At 33.7% G+C, this 6,754-nt stretch overlaps 1 long non-coding RNA gene across 1 annotated transcript; it reads right to left on the bottom strand.

The window, feature by feature from the left end:
* Nucleotides 1-1,153: 1,153 nt before the first annotated feature.
* Nucleotides 1,154-6,754, bottom strand: LOC134704958 (uncharacterized). Its single transcript, XR_010105447.1, has 3 exons — nt 6,639-6,754; nt 4,116-4,416; nt 1,154-1,332 (listed from the first exon to the last, which is right to left on the bottom strand). It is a non-coding gene; the product is annotated as an uncharacterized LOC134704958 (long non-coding RNA).

Below are 6,754 nucleotides of genomic sequence, written 5' to 3'. Positions count from 1 at the left end.
TTCAACTTGCAGATTTTAAGTATCCTCGCAAATTTTCTAGTCATATTGTTCATACGGTAAATAAGTTTTTTTAAATTGTTCTTCAGATATATTATTTAAGATTATTAGAATTTATCTTATTGAAAAAGATTAAGATATATTCAATATTCAACAGTGTTTTAAATGTGTTTTTGACTTATACTTGTTCGCTTATTTGAAATAAAGTTTCCACTTTTTTCTTTCCCTTTTGCTAATGAGTGATGGAATGTAAATTATAATCAACATCCTGGACTAAAAAAAGGTTTAATTTTCTAATCGTTCAATTCTTTAAAGATAAAGCTAATTATAAAGAATAATGAACTGAACACATTGATGCATAAATTAGTTTTTGATCTGTATAATGCCATCGACAGGTCAAAACTGACAAGTTCAATTGAAAACATTTCAAAAGATATCTAAATTTTTTTAAAGTTTCCTGTTTAAAAACGAAAACAAAATTAAAGACAAAAAAAAAAATTCATCAATATTGATACTGACAGACCTATTTTATTTTTTATAATTTCAAGGATGTTACTTGATATATCGAAAATAAATAATTTGATGTTTTAGATCACGTGGCTAAATAGTCAATCATCTCACCAACAGTCTGATTCTCTACTCATAAAGATAAAACTTATGAACCTTATAAAGTCCTTGGTTAAAAAGTGACTTTATATATTAATTTGAAACCCCATGGAAAAGATTAATTAAAATGTGCTATGACTGTTACGACACCTTTTATTTACAAACTCATCGCGATGATTTCTACTACAATGTCATTGAACATCGGTATACTACTGTTGCCTTTATTCATTGCTCTCTAAATGACGATTTTATAAAACACCAATTGATAACAAAATTGCTCTATCTGAATACGTGTTATAAGGGATGTTTTAATTGAAATGAGAGCTCTTTGTTTATAAAAAGATGTTCTGAATTTAATTTGGATGACGCATCTCCAAAAATTTCATTATAAAGCATTTAAACAACATACATTCTAAAAATGAATATATGATAATCGAAAATTAATTACTATTGTGGAAAAAAAAAACAATAACACAACAGTGGAATCTAAATGTTTTTAAAGATTTCCGTAGTATTATCATATTAATTTTGGTTTATTTCATTATTCGAATTGGCCTTTTTTCAAATAATAGCGTCGTCTATAGACCCACAATTCATCGTCGCCGTCCACTACGTCTAGCGAGTTGATGACGTTGAAATTTACCACATTCAACTTTACATTGTGGGCATGTATGAATCACATCTTTGGTACAATCACAACGAAATGCCATCCAGCAACACAGAAACAGTCTACAATAGAAATGATAAAACAAAAGTTCTTTGTAAAACCGCAATCAGCACAGTCTATACCAGAAATAACAGTTCTATACTCTAAGAAAAAACTAGGCCGTAAGAGAAATGAATATCATTAAATCATAAACATAACTATGTCAGAATTAACCATACAATTAAACATACGTTTTAAGAAAAAAACTACATTCCGTAGGACCCGATACCAAAAGAAATATAAAATCCAGTTAAAGGAAACTGTAGCTGAAATCACATGAAGTAAAAAGGGAATACAGCGTAGAACTGACAACCATAAAAAGAGGCTACTGTAACACAAGAACTGAAACAAGTATATGGATATTACCGTCACAGCAGAAATGGCATCCAGTAAGAGGGGATTATCGTAACAGTAGAACTAGCATCCAGTCAGAAGAGGGTAGAAAAGGACATCCCGTTATAGGATCCTTCCCTAACAGTAGAAATGGCTTCAGTAGGAGGATGCTATCGTTACAGTAGAAATGGCAACCAGTAAGAGGAGGATACCTTTACAGTAGAAATGGCATCCAGTAAGGGGCAGCTACCGTAACAGTAAGAAAGCATCTAGTGAGAGGAGGCTACCGTAATAGTAGAAATGGCATCCAGTTAGAGGAGGATACCGTTACAGTAGAAATGGCATCCAGTAAGAGGAGGGTATTGTAACAGTAGAAATGGCATCCGGTAAGAGGAGACTATCGTAACATTAGAAATAGCATCCAGTAAGAGGATGGTCCCGTTAAAGTAGAAATGGCATTCGGTTAATGGCGGCTACCGTAATAGTAGAAATGGCATCCAGTAAGAGGAGGCTATCGTAACAGTAAAAATGGCATCCAGTGAAAGGAGACTATCGTAACAGTACAAATGGCATCCAGTAAGAGGAGACTATCGTCACAGTAGGAAAGGCATCCAGTAAAAGGAGACTTTCGTTACAGTCGAAATGGCATCCAGGAATAGCAGGTTATCGTAACAGTAGAAATTGAATTCAGTAAGAGGAGGCTACTGTAACAGTAGAAATGGCATCCAGTAAGAGGTGACGACTACCGTAACAGTAGAAATGGATTCCAGTAAGAGGCGGCTATCCTAACAGTAGAAATGGTATCTAGTAAGAGAAGGCTACCGTAACAGTAGGAATTGCATCCAGTAAAAGGAGACCTTTCGTTACCGTAGAAATGGCTTCCAGTAAGAGGAGACTATCGTTACAGTAGAAATTGCATCCAGTAAGAAGAGACTACCGTTACAGTAGAAATGGCATCCAGTCAGAGGAGACAACCGTAACAGTAGAAATGGTATTCACAAAGAGAATACTCAATAGAAATGACATTCGTCAAAGAACACTCACTAGAAATGACATTCCACCAGAAAACACTCATTCGAAATGACATTCCATCAGAGAACACTCACATTAGAAATAACATTCCGTCATAAAAAACTCATTAGAAATAAAACTCAGTTTAAGACTCTTAAGAAATGGTATTCATTTCATAACACTCCTTAGAAATTACATTTAGTATACGACGACTCCGTAGAAATGACTTTCAGTAAGATAACACTAATTAGAAATGACCTTTATTAAAAAGACTCAATAGAAATAACTTTCAATAAAAGAAGTCTCTGAAATTATATTCAGTGAGAGAATACTCATTAGAAACGACATTCAGTAGAGAAGATTCATAAGAAATGACATAAATAAGAGGAGATTCATTAAATTTCAGTGACTGTGAGTACTCTTAGATCTGTAGTAGTGTCTTTTTCGTTGTAGTGATGTATACATATTGCTTTCTGTTTTTGTTATATTCTGTTTTGTGTCAATCTCATAAGCTATCAACTGATTTGTAATGTTTCTTCTTATATTGTACTGTTTCATCACTGTTCTAGATTAGAATGAGGGTTTGGCTGCAACAAAATTGTTAAAACCAACCACATACTACATTTGTTGGTCCCAAGTCGGTAGTCCGTATTACAGTGGTTATAGTTTGTTGCTGTATATCATGTTTACTTTTCATTTAATGATTTGTGCATAAATCAACTGGTGGTGAGATGTATCATTGTGAATCATAATATAATTTTCATTAAAATAATTATGATTTTGAAAGACACCAAGACCCCTGTTACAATGTATTTGAACTTTCACATTTAACAATTAAACTTAAAAAAATGTTATGATACTTACAATAAGTTTCAAAATGTGATTACCTGAAGGTTTCTTGTAGTGGGCCTCTCCAAATATGAAAGAAGGGTTTTTGTAAAAACAAAAATTGTAACAATAGAACACTAATAAAATCAAGGAAACTGACACAGAAACAGCTACCTGACGACAGAGCAGACAGCCAAAGTCCCCATGTCGTCAAAATAGCGAGAAAATCCCACATCCTTCAGGGCTTCTAAACAGAAGTGTTGATAGGTAAGCAAAATTGACACACACTAATACATCTAGCCAGTGTTGAAAAAACAAACGCACACAAATTTGCATAATAGAATTATGCTTAAAAGAAGTCCGAGTCCGATAAAAGAATAGGTAAAAGGAGAAACTAAGCGAAATGACAAAGATCAACAAAAAAGACCTACGGACTACTAGTAGTTACTTACAAGCCAGATTGTGCTTTTATCATATGAAAATCAAACCATAATCCGTTCTGTAAGTAGTTGGGCATCATACCATTGTTAATTATACGTGAAGAATTAGTTTTTCTCTTGTAGAAATACCGCCTAATATTGTTTTTAATTAGACAATTCATGTATTTATTTTTGATATTTAGGTTATGCCTTACCCCATAAACGCCATATAAATGCAGTACAGCCATGTGCAACACCCCGTCTCATATCTTGTTGTCGTGTTTATTTCTTGTTTACAAGATGGACATGTCATTCGAACTGGATTGATGTTAGCAGAAGGATGATACGGAAACATGAATTGAGCCATCCTTGTTTCAACATTAGCTGGTACTGCCATTGTTTAAATTGTGACTTGTGCTGGGAAAGGCACGTATAGTGATGGTTGTTGTTGAATGTGATGTTGTTGGCCATATTGTGCTGACTGCTGTCCAGATGCTGATCCAAATGTTGATGGTTCTACCAACAAGAAATTAGAAACCAGTAATTAGAAAAGTATTTATTCAAATTTTATTACAACTTGGTATTCCAGTAGTGAACTGAATCTTTCATACCACTGGAAACCACGCAATATAAAAAAAAGAAGATGTTGTATGATTGCCAATGAGACAACTATCCACAAGAGACCAAGATGACACAGACATTAACAACTATATGTCATCGAACGGCTGTCAACAATGAGCAAAGCCCAGACCGTATAGTCAGCTACAAAAGGCCCCGATAAGACAATGTAAAACAATTAAAACGGTCTTATTTGTGTAAAATAAATGTACGAAAAACAAATATGTAACTCATAAACAAACGACAACCACTGAATTACAGGCTCCTGACTTGGGACAGGCACATACATAAATAATGTGGCGGGGTTAAACATACTAGCAGGATCCCAACCCTCCCCTAACATGGGACAGTGGTATAACAGTACAACATAAGAACGAACTATAAAAATCAGTTGAAAAGGCTTAACTCATCAGATCGATAAAAATACAAGTGAACGTGGCCAGGTACTTATACATCCCGACACAAAAAGACACAATGAACAGATCTGAGAGTACTCAAAGTTATCTGACAGCTAGGTCGAAGCCACTAACAACTAATAAAAATATGATGCATCTCAGACTAAAGATGCAAGCACATTTTTGTGTTGAAACGAATTGTCATTGATATTATCATATTTACAAGCTTACTATTTATACACCTCCAGCATCACGGATGAGTCTTCTACAGCCCAAACGCTAGAATGGCGAGCAAAATGATGAGCCTAGTGTTTTAAATGAGTTTTCACACCTGTTGCAGTCTGGCTAATTATTTGAGCCGTGCGAATAGAACTGTTTCCTGAATTTTTTTAAGCAAAATATTTTGATATTGTTTTTGGACAAGGTTAATTTATGAGTCTTTTCATCATCCTAGAATGTTTAATTCGAACAACTGTCAACCATTCAAACTACTGCCCACCTTTTGAACTGTAAACCATAATTTGCTTGATTGCAAGTAAGTATTGATGACACTGAATACAAAAGAATCTGAAGTGGTGCAATTTACAGACTCAATTAACAACAGTTACAGCTACAGTCAACACAACTGGATAGTCCTTGGTTTAAGTAGTAAGTAGTGACATCAAAGAAATTCCAAAATGTTCTGTCGTTGAGAGAATTTGATTTTTAAAAGTGCATTTGTAGATATCTCAAAAAAGTTATCTGCATGGAGGATCTCATATGTTAGTGCAAGTACAGCTGCTACAATATTAACTGTTTCTCATTTAGTTTGAGCAACGCGTTTTCTTCAAATTCTACAAAACTGCTTCATAACTTTCTTGGGAGAATCGCATAACCTCGACCAAAAATAAATACATACTGAATAATTGAGCATGACATTTAACAAAATGCATTACTTTCTTTTGACAGATTTTAATTAAATAAAAATATTTTCATATATGAATTTTACTGAATACTGTTGCCACCACGGAATTTCCTTTATCTACTAACTCGGATCTTACAAACGTATGTTACCTTCACGTAGTAATTTTTATTGAACTATAATGTTTAATGTCAAAATCAAAAGCTCAAACACATCAAACAAATGGACAACAACTCTCATATTCCTGACTTGGTACAGTCATTTTCTTATGTAGAAAATGGTGGATTGAACCTTGTTTTTTTTATAGCTAGATGAACCTCACACTTTAATGAAAGTTGTATAAAATTCCTTCATATTTACACAATTTGTGAACAAATCAAACAGACACAATAGGCAAAAATGTCAAAAATAGGGGCACAGCAGTCAACCTTTTGTTTAATATCCTAATACTTTCAAAACAAAAAGATATATAATCAAACCTTTACCATAACTCAATAACAAATGACGAGATGTATAAGTACAGATACACCTCACATCTAAAAACGATACATAGAAAAGGAACACCTACAAAGCTCATTATCAACGAAAGGAATGCAACGTTTTTTAAACACTTATAACCTATTGTAAATAATCACATTCAAAGGTGAGACACAATCAGGAAACTTTAGTTCCTTTCGGTACGGTAAGAAAATATGCTGATCACTGTGCTGAGAAATTACATTATCAATTACTTTGTCCTGTTTATACGTATGCTGTAAAATGATTTGCATTCTAAGTACCTGTCTTAAAGTTATAGTCGATGCATGCAATTAAAATACACTTACCTGAATAACCTGAGTGTAACTTAGACATTGTTTAAACTGACAGTAAATTGGAAACACATTTCCATATATTGCCGTACCACGGACTCTTACATTCGCTGAATATATATTTGTTTAAC

The sequence above is a fragment of the Mytilus trossulus genome, chromosome 2, assembly GCF_036588685.1.
Source record: "Mytilus trossulus isolate FHL-02 chromosome 2, PNRI_Mtr1.1.1.hap1, whole genome shotgun sequence".
Lineage (NCBI taxonomy): Eukaryota > Metazoa > Mollusca > Bivalvia > Mytilida > Mytilidae > Mytilus > Mytilus trossulus.
Note: the sequence above shows the minus strand (reverse complement) of the source record. Positions and strands in the feature narration are given on the sequence as shown.